The sequence below is a fragment of the Leopardus geoffroyi genome, chromosome C2, assembly GCF_018350155.1.
Source record: "Leopardus geoffroyi isolate Oge1 chromosome C2, O.geoffroyi_Oge1_pat1.0, whole genome shotgun sequence".
NCBI lineage: Eukaryota > Metazoa > Chordata > Mammalia > Carnivora > Felidae > Leopardus > Leopardus geoffroyi.
The window spans coordinates 150,104,089-150,118,580 of record NC_059333.1 but is presented as its reverse complement, the minus strand read 5'-3'; the positions used below and the strand labels follow the sequence as shown (position 1 = coordinate 150,118,580).

The window sequence follows — 14,492 nt, the reverse complement described above, 5'->3', positions numbered from 1 at the left end:
TGCTACTTGAATTGTGAGTCCAGATGCTGCTTACTGGTTACGTGACACATTTGAGTGGTTCGAGCCTTTGTCTCCCCAACTATAGAAGCACGGATTTCTTGAGGGGGATTCAGGGTAATGTACGTAAAGCATCCATCTCGTTGTGGGCACGGGACAAAAAGCAGCAATTATTATTATGGGATAATCTAGGGGAAAGTCCTGTGTAAACCAAGCTATATGAATCCGGAGGGTATCACTATTACTACCTTGGTAAGGATGATGAACGTGTTAATACAAGGCAGCCGAGAGAATTCCAGCACATTCTCCAAGAACAAGGAGAGTGGCTGGGTCCCCGGCAACCTCACACGCATAGTATAAATTCCTCCAGTGTCTGTGGGACCAAGGGAACCATCCATTAACCTTGCCCACTCCCGCAAACCAGGCTGAGCACTGAGCACAACTTCTGCCTGCCTCCGTCCTGGACAAGAATCCTTCTCAAGCGTGAATGTGCTCCTGAATCGATCCTGAGATGTCCCAGCCTTTAAATAAGCCATGGAGGCTGCTTTGGAACAAGTTTTAAGCTCAGTAATTTAATGAAATTATAGCTTACTGCCATTTTTTAAAGCCTGGAAACTGTCCATGGGTCTTAATTGCCAGACCTTTCTGGTTCTTACTTTTCTCCCTTTATAATACAGAAAACTGGGACCCTGGGAAGGTGCTTTCTCCCAAGATCTCACATTTCCATTACTACTTCAGGGGGCACCTTTAAAAGAAGAGGAGAGGTGTTAATGAGGGTGGTAATGGTCTCTAAAAAACTGTTTCTAGTCTCCAGTGCCCTTTAGAAAGTCAGCATTAGTGTGAAAAGAGCTAGGGGTATAAAAAATTCAACAACTCCTAGGGATAGAAGCTTTGCTTCCTCCAGCCAGTGACACCCCTACTCCACAAAGGCTGGACTGGTGTTGCAGGGAAATTTTCCATTGCTGTCCCTTTGCTCAAAGTCCTGTATTTGGATTGTTGCGGCTGTTATTTCTTAAAGTAATGTACCTGCCCCAACTGGACCCACTGAAAGGTAGTACCCCCGAGTGCTAGCCATAGAGCACCTGCATGGGAACCATCTCAAACTGGATGAAAAGCAGATTCCAGAGCCCCACCCCAGACCTAATGAACTTACGGTAGTTGGCAGGGATCAAGAATCTGCATCTCTGCAAAGCTCCCGGGGGATTCGCATAAACACCAAAGTTTGAGAACAACCGGAAAAAGAAATGATGGACGCCTACTTCCGGCCAAACGATCCAAAATGCTTAGCAGGTACTGCTTACTAGATTACGTCACAAACACATGACATCTGTACTCAGGATCTGTGCTTGACTCAACATTAAAGGAACCGAAATAAATGCGTGCCAGAGACTTATTGGGGGACATTTTGAAAATGAAGGTGAAAAGAACACACTGTAGGAGGTTATCTTTATGACCAGGGATTAGAGGAAGACTTCTCGAGCCAAGCTCTCAAGGTACAAACCAAAGACAAACAGCTGATATTTTTCTGGTCAGCGAAGGACAGGACAGGCAAAGTCAACAAACATGCCAGGCGTGGAGATACTATTTGGCATCTTTAGATCCACATATAAATACCTAGACTATCGACAAATCAGCCAGGAATACCAACAGGAGAATGGGCAAAGGATATGAACAGAAAATTCACAGAAGCACTTGTGTGCAGAGAAATGCAAAATGAATTTACAGTGAAACATGACCTTGCACCCACCAGAGTGGATATGAGTGCCTGGAAAACAGAAAGGTAGATTACACTGAACGTTGACAAGGATACACAGGAGCCAAGGACCCTCCAGAACCATTGTGGGGGATTAACCCCGTACAGCCACTCTGTCAAACAATCTGCAAGGACTTAATGAAATAAAGTTATGCTCATGTATGGTCTATATTCTAGATGCAAAGAACTACGCGTACATAAAGTAACATGAACGGGGCTTTCAAGTACAGTGTTAGGTTAAAAAAGAAATGTTAAAAAAAAGAGAGAATGTGATCACATTCACAAGAACAGTATCACTTGTGTAAAGTAAACACACACACATACAAACACAAAAGAGCTCTCTGTGCATGAGTGGAGCGTGGAGAGGGAGAAGACAAACAACGACAAATAGCTTAGCTTATAGTTGAATTACAACAGCAAAAAACAGTGGGCACGGTGCATCTATCTAGAGAAAGAAACTTTAACTTCAGCTACAAGACAAACAATGAACATTTTCCTTAAGTAGGATTTACAGGATCGACTAAAAACTGTAGTGGTCTCACACTGCTGTATTACAGGAGATTAAGTCTTCCCCGGCAATCCAGGAGCTCACCTCCGAGAAGCCCTCGCCCAGGCACGTGACTCTGCCGATGGCCCGGGGGGGGGGGGGGGGCAGGCTGGTGGCGAGGACGCCTGTGAGGTTGCTGGGAGGGCCCCTCTCCTCCCCCAGTCCAATCCCACTTGTAGACGGTGTGTCAAAGGCGGAGGGGTACCCCGGCCTAGGCTCGGGGTACTGAGATTGCGGGTACTCTGCAGCATGAAGAAGGCGGCCCGTTCTCTGCCTTTCAACTCAGGGAACAGGTTCTGAGACTCTGGTGAGCCCGCCCTGTGTTAGGGTCGCAAGGAGGCACAAAGAAGATGCAGGCCTGGCCCCTGGGAAGGAGTCTTCAAGCTAGTGTCACTACACTACCTATCATTCAATAGTCCTTAATCAATCCTCCGCTGAATACGACAGCTACGCTGAGCGAGGGGACGGTTGAGTATCTGTTCCATTTATGAGATCCTGTATTAAAGTCAATGCATTTATTGAGGGTCTGCTCCATGCAAGAGCTATACAAAGGCATGTAAGAAAACATCCCTGCCTTAATTTGGCAGGGAGAGTAGACAGGAAAAGGTTAATAGGAACTCAAGAATCACAGAAGACAGGCTCGGGAACGCTATTAGGTACAGAGGATTAAGAGCCCGTTAGGGGAGTGTCCACTCCTTCAGCAGACAGAGGGCTGACAGAGACAGGGGGAAACTGGGAAAGTGGAAAGAACAATGGGGGAAGACACAAGCAAAAGCCAAGGTTGAGAAGGCGAAGGGCCCCTCTCTCTCTGGGACTCTCCCTGCCAGTATTTTTCTCTTTCTCTCCTGGAGGGCCATATAAAGGCATTTTCCTCTTTCATCTTGTACATTATGATCCTAGGAGGGATCTCCTCGGCTTCTCTTGTTTTCCAACTACCGTCTCATGACAAATGATGTGTGTTTCACTCTTGCGTGGAGAAGTATTGTACCAAAATATTAGGTTGGAAAAAAAAAATTAGCACCACAAGAGTAAAAACAAATGATCACCTTTCCAAAGGAGATAATTACCCAGCCAAATGAGATCATCTGCCCTGGGAGGGACCAGTCGGACTTGTTGGGGTGGGAGAATGCCCCTCATTTCTTCCTGGCACAACCTACAATTTTCTGATGGTTTGGGTGATACGCTTTTCATTAAAGTACGGCTTGACACTGTTCTCTCAGTCCCCAGTGACCATGAGATGAGTGCGATGGCGATATTTTCCCGAGAAGCCCCAAGGTAAATCCCTCTTTTCAAAAAGTGACAGTATCAGTTAGGTCACTCAGAAAAGTGAGGACGTCTGAAAGTCCGGGAGGTGGGGGTGTCCCGGGGACCTTGAAGAATTAAGACGAAGTACAAGTTAGACAGACTAGGGGCTGAGCCAACTTTTCAAAAAATACTTATATTTAAATATAAATTATTAATTGGTTTCCTAGAAGAAAGAGAAGAGTTAAACTCTAACTAAATATAAGGAAGAAATCAGATTTTACATTATTATGCAAAGCAGACACTTTCAATGCAAATACTTATCCATTCAGTAAATTCTAGAATTTATGTTATTGTCTTGGTTGAAAATGGTTTTCAGGACACAGAAATTGCATGTGAGAAGCCCCTGACATTAAAAGAGCTGTTTTTAATGAAAGAATGGATTTTATAATATGTATGTATATAAAAAATGGATATTAGGGGCTCTTGGGTGGCTCAGTCAGTTGGGTGTCTGACTTCAGCTCAGGTCATGATCTCGGGGTTCGTGAGTTCGAGTCCCGCATCAGGCTCTGTGCTGACAGCTCAGAGCTTGGAGTGTGCTTCAGATTCCGTGTCTCCCTCTGTCTCTGCCCTTCTCCTGCTTGCACTCTGCTTCTCTCTTTCTCTCTCAAAAATAAGTAAACATTAAAAAAAATTTTTAATGGACAATATATATTGTATGTATACATAACTCTGTATATATATGTACACGTGTGTATATGCATATATCTGTATAAACATAAAGTAATGCACTTATATATGTAATAAAATAAAGCCAGGTCTTAGTCATGGCCCAGTGAAAATCAGTGGACACGATGACTGAGCCCCTGGGCCACCCCCCCTTCACCCCCCCCAACCCCCCCACCGAGTGCAGCATGGGCTCCCTGAGGACAGACTGCTCTGATCTGTTCTCCCATTCTCTCTGCAGGCTGCCAATCCCCAGCCTTCTGACCGTGAGAAGTACCAGTCCCCTTCACAAATCAACACGGACAACTCTTCAAATTCGATTCTCGGGTACAAGTTCACAGCTAATTCCTGCAAGAATTTCATTACTAACTGAAGCATAATTTAGAATCTGTGATTGAAATGCCCGCCTGCTACCATCCCCAGCTTTCCTCTTCAACTAGATTACCCTACGGTTGTTGGGAAATGTATTAAGTGCAAGCTAAATAAAGTTACATTTACATGCTTGGATATACACAAGACTACACACGTAGTAGAATGGTATTATATGCTATCTCCCGTTTGAAAAGGGGAAAAAGAAAAACATTAGGTCAATGGCAGATGTAATGCAATAGAAGCTTACAGTCAATAGGATACATGCTTGGGGGCTTTGGAATAAAAGGAAAAGCTCACACAAAATGTGTATTTTGATGGTCATGTGCAAAGTCTGTTTTCCAGATGTTTTGAGCTGTTTGTAATGAAGTTTCTCTTCTCTCTCCCTAAGTCATGTTACCCTGATTGGTGAGAATGGACAGTTTAACTATGTCAAGGCCTATTAGAAATGGTCCTCTTTGACAGTGTCTGGTGCTTTGGGAGGGACATAGAAAACAGGGGTACCATTCACCAGACTATCAACCAGAGGGACCACTGACCCAGAGGCCAGCCCCTTCTCTGCCCATCAAGAGCAGGGTCCCTAGAACATGGTGGCAAATACTTTATGTAAGGGCTCTGAGTTGAATGCAGTCTCTTGACCAAGTAGTTTAGGAGTAGTTCTATAAAACAGGTCAGTGGGGCGCCTGGGTGGCTCAGTCGCTTGAGCGTCCAACTTCAACTCAGGTCATGATCTCATGGTTTATGAGTTCAAGACCTGCGTCAGCCTCTGTGCTGACAGCTCAGAGCCTGAAGCCTGCTTCAGATTCCGTGCCTCCCTCTTTCTCTGCCCCTCCCCTGCTCATGTACGCTCTCTCAAAAATAAATAAACATAAAAAAATAAATAAAAATAATCAGCAAAACTAAAAGGCAACCAACGGAATTGGAGAAGATATTTGCAGACGACATATCAGATAAAGGGTTAGTATCCAAAATCTATAAAGAACTTATCAAACTCAACACCCAAAAAACAAATAATCCAGTGAAGAAATGGGCAAAAGACATGAATAGACACTTCTCCAGAGAAGACATCCAGATGGCCAACCGACAATGAAAAAATGCTCAACATCACTCATCATCAGGGAAATACAAGTCAAAACCACAATGAGATACCACCCCACACCTGTCAGAATGGCTAACATTAACAACTCAGGCAACAACAGATGTTGCCGACGATGTGGAGAAAGAGAATCTCTTTGCACTGCTGGTGGGAATGCAAACTGTGCAGCCACTCTGGAAAACAGTATGGAGCTTCCTCAAAAAACTAAAAACAGAACTACCCTACAACCCAGCAATTGCACTACTAGGCATTTGTCCAAGGGATACAGGTGTGCTGTTTCAAAGGGACACATGCACCCCCATGTTTATAGCAGCACTATCCACAATAGTCAAAGTATGGAAAGAGCCCAAATGTCCATCGATGGATGAATGGATAAAGAACATGTGGTGTCTGTGTGTGTATACACACACACACACACACGCATACACACACACACACACACACACACACACACACAATGGAGTATTACTCGGCAATCAAAAAGAATGAAACCTTGCTATTTGCAGTTACATGGATGGAACTAGAGGGTATTATGCTAAGTGAAATTAGAGAAAGACAAATATCATATGACTTCACTCATATGAGGACTTTAAGACACAAAACAGATGAACATAAGGGAAGGGAGGAAAAATAATATAAAAATAGGGAGGGGGACAACACATAAGAGACTCTTAAATATGGAGAACAAACAGAGGGTTACTGGAGGGGTTGTGGGAGGGGGGATGGGCTAAATGGGTAAGGAGCATTAAGGAATCTACTCCTGAAATCATTGTTGCACTATTTGCTAACTTGGATGTAAATTTAAAAAATTAAAATTAATCAATTAGTTAATTAATTAAAAAAAAAAAACACAGGTCCCTGTTTGATAACATTGCATTTATATGTTAGGATCTCCGTCTTGGATCCTAGCCTCTGGATCCAACCTCTGGATAAGGTAAACCAGCACATTGCTTCGGGATGAGTTATTTAATTTAGTTTTTGGTGAAATGAGGGGGGAAAAAAAGAGGTTGGAAACAAACCCGTGGCTTCTAGGAGGGAAAGAGTATGGATGATCCAGCGGTCGCTGCATTTACCCTCCCATTTTTAGCAATGTTTAAGAAGGTATCTTGATGGATAAAGGCCACAGAGCACTTTGTTCGGAAGCAAACTGCGCCAAATCCCCGGTCTCTTTAACTTAGCTCATTATATCAAGTGCACTTTCTAGTCAGGCCGAAAAACCGCCTCAATGACCACTGATAATCCGCTTTCCCTTTACACATTTTTCTCACATTTCTTTGTCGAGTCTGTACTTCCCTTCACGGCCATTTGCTGTTACAGCGGCACCAGGTCCCTGGCTACCTGTCTTCTCTGTCGTCTCTGTAACCCACACCCCTCCGGGACTCACTAAGAGAAGCTGCTTCACAATTCCTAATTATTAACATAATTAACACCTTTTCATTCTAGAACAGGCCAGTAGTCACCTTTCAAGTGCAGCAATTATGGAAATAAGACGTCCAGATGTGCAGGAATTTCACAACTCCACACCCATGAAGTGCCAGAGAAGGCCTCGAGGTTTCAGACCCACTGAAGTATGCAATGATGCCAATTAGGAAGATAACTTGTGTTTATGCGGCGCCGTCCTGCCCCACCAGCCTAAAGCAGCATATCAAGGCATACAATTACCAGTCACGTATAAAGAGTGACAATATTGGGAACACAAGAGAATCTTTTCAGAAAGGAACACGGGCAGAGGAAACCTCAAGGGCACGTTGGCCTTTCTTTTCCTGTGGAACCGGCTCTCCCGGTGAATCACAGGTGATGGGGCAGAAATGGAGCTGAGGCATCTCCCTTCTTCACGTCTTTCGGGAAGAGGGACGATACTGACAAGACATGGAGGCTGGGCATGTCTGAGCCTGAGGCTGGCAAGGATGGTGGGTGTGCCAGATGCTGGAACCCTGGAGGATCCTGGATAGTTTGGGATGCTCACCCTAGGAAGACACACCTGAACAGGATGAACGTGCAATTCTGAAGCACCTGCTCGTGAATACGATGGGCGGGACGAGGCTCCATGGCAGCAGGTGTGAAAAGATGGTGTTTGCACACTTTGAGTCCACAGAGGGATATGGCCTCTAGAAATGGCCATGTGACCAGCGGTGCCATTGACCGAAAGCCTGTGTTAGGATCAGCGGGAGAGCTGGCCGGCTCCGTCCTCCCCGGCCAGACCACAGACAGAGGAGCACATCCACTTCTGCCCGATGCATTTACGGACAAGAGAGACCAGAAAGCTGGAGGATCTCACGAGCGGAACGTAGCAGATGTAAGACCCTCAGAGAGTAGAGATGTGACTGCAATAAACAGATGCTTCTGGAGTTGGCCTTATTTTATTGCCAGAGAGCAACAGAAGATTCCCTTGGTGGAAGCTGGAGGGCGAAGTTCCATAGAAGGCATACACGTACATCCAAGATAAAGTCATGAAAGGTACTGAGCTTCCCGATATGGGATTTGCTCGAACACAAACGGGACCATCCCTCACAGTTGTCAGTTGGAGGGGCTGGTGCCCTGGGCACACAGGTGAGGGCGAGGCCTGCGTCTGAGACTCAGCCAGGGACAGCAGGCCCTGCAGAGAAGCAAATATACGGTGCTAACAAGTGCAAGACCATGGCCAAGTTCTTCCGTGGGGTCACACAATCCTCCTCGGTTCCCTGTTCCTTTATTTTACCGCTCAAGAAAACCTGTTTTAATTAACATGGAGTGAAATGGACTTTTCTGTGGTTTGTTCTACGAATTCTGGCATGAAAATTACATGTTCACCCCTGCCACCATCCTGATCCAGAACGGTTCCATCGCCAGAGACGATCCCCCTCTGCTGTCCTCTTTCCCAAACCCTGGTAACGCGTGATCTCTCTCTGCTGTCCCTACAGGGAGGGTGTTCTGAGAGTGTCAGGTAAATGGAATCATACCGTATGTAACTTCCGGACACTGGCCTCTTTCATTCAGCACAATGTTTCTGAGATTCACCCAAGCTGCTGTGTATCAACAGTCCAAATTTCTTTTTTTTTTTTTTAATTTTTTTAATGCTTATTTATTTTTGAGACAGACAGAGAGAGGGTGAGAGGGGGAGGGGCAGAGAGAGAGGGAGACACAGAATCCGAAGCAGGCTCCAGGCTCCGAGCTGTCGGCACACAGCCTGGCACGGGGCCTCACCTCACGAACCACCAGACCATGACCCGAGCCAAAGTCGGAGGCTCAGCCGACTGAGCCACTCAGGTGCCCCGCAACAGTCCAAATTTTTAAACGGAGGGTAAGGAGGGACTTCAATGGGCTAGGATGGCTCCTTTGAAATCTCTGTTTCTTCAGATGTTCTAAACTTTTTTGGCTCTAACTGGGAATCAGTGAATCCAGTTTAAGGAAATCACAGGATTTAGGGCCTTTAGTGATCTTTTTCTTTCCACTGGTGTTTAAATGAAATATGAAGTCTAAAAAAAAACAAAGTCCATGCTCACTATAAAAAACCCAATGCTAGGCATGAACACATACAAGCATGGCTAAGAAAATGGAATCTTCCCTCTATCGCTCTCACCTTTCCAGGGATACACTATTAATGGTTTGATGCCTATTCCTTATAGACTTGTTTTTAAACTTAGTCACATGTATTCAGTATTTACAAAAATGGGATATTATTATAAACACAGCTGTGTAACCTGGTACCATAAACATCTTCTCCCATCAATAAAATATGGTTCTACCACAACATTTTTAAATTTTTTTTTTCAACATTTATTTATTTTTTTGGGGACAGAGAGAGACAGAGCATGAACAGGGGAGGGGCAGAGAGAGAGGGAGACACAGAATCAGAAGCAGGCTCCAGGCTCTGAGCCATCAGCCCAAAGCCTGACCCAGAGCCTGACGCGGGGCTCGAACTCACGGACCGCGAGATCGTGACCTGGCTGAAGTCGGACGCTTAACCGACTGCGCCACCCAGGCACCCCCTACCACAACATTTTTAAGAACTGCATAGTATTCTATTATACAGATGGACCAACATTTACATAATAGGTCCCTATGGATGAACATTTAGATTATTTCCAAGTTTTCACTAACATAATATACCAATAAATGCCTTTATTTATATATATGTTAGGGTTTTGAACCATTTGAATGAAAAAATAGAGCTCTTCACAAAAAAAGGGTATTCACTGTAAGAGCATATTAGATTTGACAGATGGTATTGCATTAGGGAACAAAAATATGGAAACATACTGGATTATTAAAATATAAGCACCAGGATTCAAGTTCCCTAATTTGTGTGAGCAGGAAGATGTTTCAGATTAATATCACATTAACTGGCCCTACCTCCACAGGCCCCGTGTTTCCTCTTTGGACAGTTAAATGTGTTTCTCCCCTGAAGCTAAGAGCTGTTTCCTGCCACAGATTTCACAATCCTGCTGTCGCTGAGCTTTCTGGACTCAGCGTACTGGAGTCAATGTCAGAGATCAGAACTGGCCAGCACGAGGACGTTCTGCATCTCTAATCCCTACGTGCCTATTTCCCCCTTGTTCCATTCAATCAACTTCTGCCAGCTTCTCTCTACCCCAAAGCATCTTGATTTTGCTTTCCCAGGGAAACTGGCCCTATACTGACTTCTTTTTATGAGTTTTATAAATTATCTGATGATTGGAGCACATTTGGACACTTCCCAAGGCTGGCCACTGCTCACAAGCTATCCTGATTGCTCAGGCAATGCTTACCTAGGCAGTTCTCATAGGCAAAACCACTAAGGTTCGGTGTAACTTTTCTCCTACTGTTCTATACACCCATCCAGGAATGAGGCTTCAGGGACCAGAGCTGGGCAGGGACAAGCAACGATTCTGTTAAGAGGCAGGTGATTATCAAGGTAAAGAGTGCGGAGTGAGAGGCCCAGAGCCAAGCCACAGACTAAGATGTCTGTTCACCCCCAAGTCACCTAAAAGCTCCAAAGAACCCTCTGCCCCCAGAATTCCATGGCTTAAAGGACTTTTATGCCCACAATTTCCCTTCAGCAGTTCTGGTATACCCATGGCCACGGAAGGAGTCTGGGGTTCTGGACTTTTGCTAAGCTCTGCTGTTATGCTCCCAGTGGCTACAGAGGTCAGAAAGAAAGGAGGAGTGAGGAGGCTAAAGGGATACCAGGAGGAGTGGCCCATCTCTGCCAGTCTGGAAGTGGGGGGGGGGGATGGGGGCCGAGGGGGCGATGTCCCTGAGCTCTGGAGCCCAGCACCTGCCATGTCAGTTTCCCAAAGACTAAAGGGTCTACTCATGTAACATGTGTATATACACACACACACACACACACACACACACACACACACACACACCTCCCACAAAAACACTGAACCAGCCTCAGGTCCCTGCTCTTGGGCTATCACCCTTTCAGGCACAGAAGCCATTTGGGTGAAAGAAGGGAGTTACCCTCAGACTGCCTGAGGTATCGGTGAGCTCTGCGGGTCAGGCCTGCAACCATTCATTAAGGGTAAGAGACCTAGTTAGTTCCAAATGCATCAGGCAGGGCTGTCTCCCTGGGGGCGGGGAGCTGCTTTGGGCCAACAATTGAGGAAATGGCAGGGCAATGATGCACGTAAGGGACTCGTCAAGAGAGCAGCACCATTTGGGCAAATCAATTCAAACTGGGCATGTGTCCCCAGATTCTTGACAGCTAATCTACTCTAATTATCGAAAGAAAATGGAGTGTTCTTGGGTTAATAATGTCTGCAATTACAGAATAAAACCTGATCCTTAAAAAAAAATAGTAAAAACATGAAGGAAAATGTCTACCTAAGGTTATTCTTAGGCTTTTTGTCTTCTGTCCACATCTCCAACCCCAGGGTAACAAAAGTGTCACAAAGTCATTGAGGATCCCTCAGTTTCTCCTTTTTCTATATTTACCTACACATTTTCTTAAGCATTTTACAGATTCAAAGTAAAAATGAACATTTTCTCTGCATTCCACCTTCCTCCTCACTCACAACATTGGTGCCAAATTTGCAACTTCGGAAGTTGTTGGAGACAAATTTCTTAACACTTTGTTTTCCCCATTTGGACTTAATGAGAGCTCCCCAATAATTGCACTCATCTCTGTTTGACTCTCAATAACTTCAGATTGTTCCTTAGGGCCTTATAAGGAATAACTGATCAACAAATACTCAGTAATACAGAATGAGTAGACATATGATTAAAGAAGAAAATGCACCAAAATTATAGCCAACAATTTATCTGGGATTATGGTATAGTTTTTCTTTCCTCTTAAATGTCTTTCCAAGTTTTCTATCAGTTAAAATAAATAGCTTTTAAAAATAAAATAAAATAAAATAAAACATAAAGATGTACCTACATTTCCATTTCAAAGCTGACCTATCCCAAAAGCCATCCATTACAAACCCGAGCTGGGGCCATATCAACATTTGTCAATTCCAATCAATCGTTCACATGATTTAAAAAAAAAAAAAAATTCTGGAAGATAGTCAAGTCCCAGCAAGAATTAACTTGATTGCATCATGGATAATGACACCAGTGGTGCAAAAGGACAGTATTTAGAACATCCCATCTTCCCAATGACAGTCTTGGTTGGAAGCCAGGACTAAGCCTGCACTATGCTGCTTGGATGGCCAGATGGTATGGCAGGCAAGAGAGTTTAAGATCCTTTCTTTAACAAGGTTGGCACCAACCTTTAACTTTATAATCAACCTTTAAACATACTTTCTAGTCATCTCATCTGGAATTTCTGAAACATTTTTCAAGCACAGCGTTGTGCACGGAGATCCAGAAGGCAGGTGGATAACACACTTCTGAATAACTTAAGCACAGCCGTGACAGATCCAGGCAACGTGAGAAAGAATCTTTCTAGAAGGTTCCATTTCAGACATCAGAGAGATGTCATCGCCCTCTGTCACTGCTGCAGTCTGGAAGGGCCTGTGTGGAGGAGGGGCCCCTCAGCTCCCCCTGATATTAAGTTAGCTTAAGACCATCCAGAGATATTTTGGATCAATTCACTGAATGGGATCATACAGACAAGTGTAAGCCGGATAATTGCAAACTGCAAACTGATCGCCAGTGGGATCCACAGAAGTTGATGCTACAACAGCAAAGCCTGACGGTGCACACGGCCTCAACAGACACTCATTCGCAGAGGGGAATTCGCAGAGCTCACAGAAATGAGCTCTGTAGTTCCTGCTCATTTCTGTGACTGTGAGACTCTCCACATCCTTTTCAATGGGGATGCACCAAAAATCCCAGAAAATTTGGTGCAGAGAAGTCAGATACACAATCCCAACGGGGGGCTCTAGGTGGGGCATGTGCCTGGGGAAAGAGCTGAGCTCAGTAGATGTTGCCACCAGCCTTGGCCTGCGTTCCTCTTTCTTTGTCTTGGTGTCTGGGATTTTTTTTTTTTTTCTTCTATTTCTGAAATCTTTCCTATCTTACCTAAGGGTAACTAAGAATAGTGCCATCTTATGATGATCTTTATTTTGGTCTAAAACAGTTCTTACAGCTCCCTTCTGTCATCCACGCAGGGTTAGATAGGAGCTGTTTCACTTTCCATCTGTTTGCTACACAGGACATAGAGACAGGGTTGGGATGCTGGCTCTTCAGGACAGGAACGGTGTGAAATAAACCAAGATTGGCAAACCTGGTGGCTCCTGAGTAGGCAGCATTAAGGATTCCGGCTCCTGGGCACCCTGACTGAAGACTGTCATTCGGCCGTTCTGGGGCCTTCAGGACTCCGTAGCAGCTGGGCCACAGACCGGCACTTGGAAATTCCTGATCTAAATGGAATACTTCGTGCTGTGTTACTGATGCTTCCAGGCCTGGCTTTCTCATTTTAGCGACCAGGGGCTATTTATTATAAGATGTTACGATCTTGAGAGGAGAATACAAGTTCGCAGGACAGGACAACTCAGGAAAAACCCCACACGCGCTGGCAAAACTGAGGGTAGGGAAAGGTCACGTTTGCAAAATTGCTTCTTCCCCCTCCTCCTTTATTAGAAGCGTGTTGCCATGGGGATGTGAAGAGGGCTGAACATGGAGGTCCGTGAAAGGCGCTGCAAATTGGAGAAGGCTTAACCTATAGGAACCGTTGCTAAAATTATTTTTGTGAATGGAGTTGAGAGGCTGCCCCATCTACTCTCACGCGGAGGCCTGTTGAATCTCTTGAGGGTCCTTCCATTGGCCACTTGGCTCTTTGTTTCCCTCTGTCGTGCTGCGGGGATCCCAAGCCTTGGCGCCACGGAAAGAGCGTCTCATCTGATATCCTGGGTTCCTTGCAGCTGTACATTTCTGGACCTCTACAGTGACTTCGGGGCATTTTTTAGGGGTTCTTTTTCTGTTTAGGGGATGAAAATGTAGAAATATAAACTCATATATAGAGAGAGAGATTTTTCAAATCGGTGCCCCTGCTTTAAGCGTCTTTAGAGGTTTCCTGCTTGTCCATGAAGACACAGAACAGTGAGCCGTGGGGAGCAATCCGGATACAGCTCGGAAGGTGCTTGTCGCTCAGCCCTCCTCCGCTGCCACCCCTCCACTTCCACGCACGCTCCACGGAAGTCCCCTTGTGTGGCCACGTATCATCTAAACAAAGAACCAATTCTGGGTCTTTGAAGTTTACTGCCTAAAGAAAGATATCTGCGATGTATGTATTAATAATGAGAATGGATTTGAAGGTTTACGGAAAAGAATTAACTACATATAGTAGAAAAAAAAAAAGAAAGAAAAGAAAAAGTTTCATGTTTAATTAACTTTTGTTTTAACTCATC

At 44.8% G+C, this 14,492-nt stretch overlaps 1 protein-coding gene and 1 long non-coding RNA gene across 4 annotated transcripts in view; one reads left to right on the top strand and one right to left on the bottom strand.

Annotated features, from left to right (window-relative positions):
• The window catches only part of ULK4 (unc-51 like kinase 4), a 583,089-nt gene that overhangs the window by 59,232 nt on the left and 509,365 nt on the right, over positions 1-14,492 (bottom strand). The gene's annotated exons all lie outside the window — the stretch shown is intronic.
• On the top strand, positions 2,519-4,776 carry LOC123575760. Its single transcript, XR_006700983.1, has 2 exons — positions 2,519-3,572; positions 4,507-4,776. It is a non-coding gene; the product is annotated as an uncharacterized LOC123575760 (long non-coding RNA).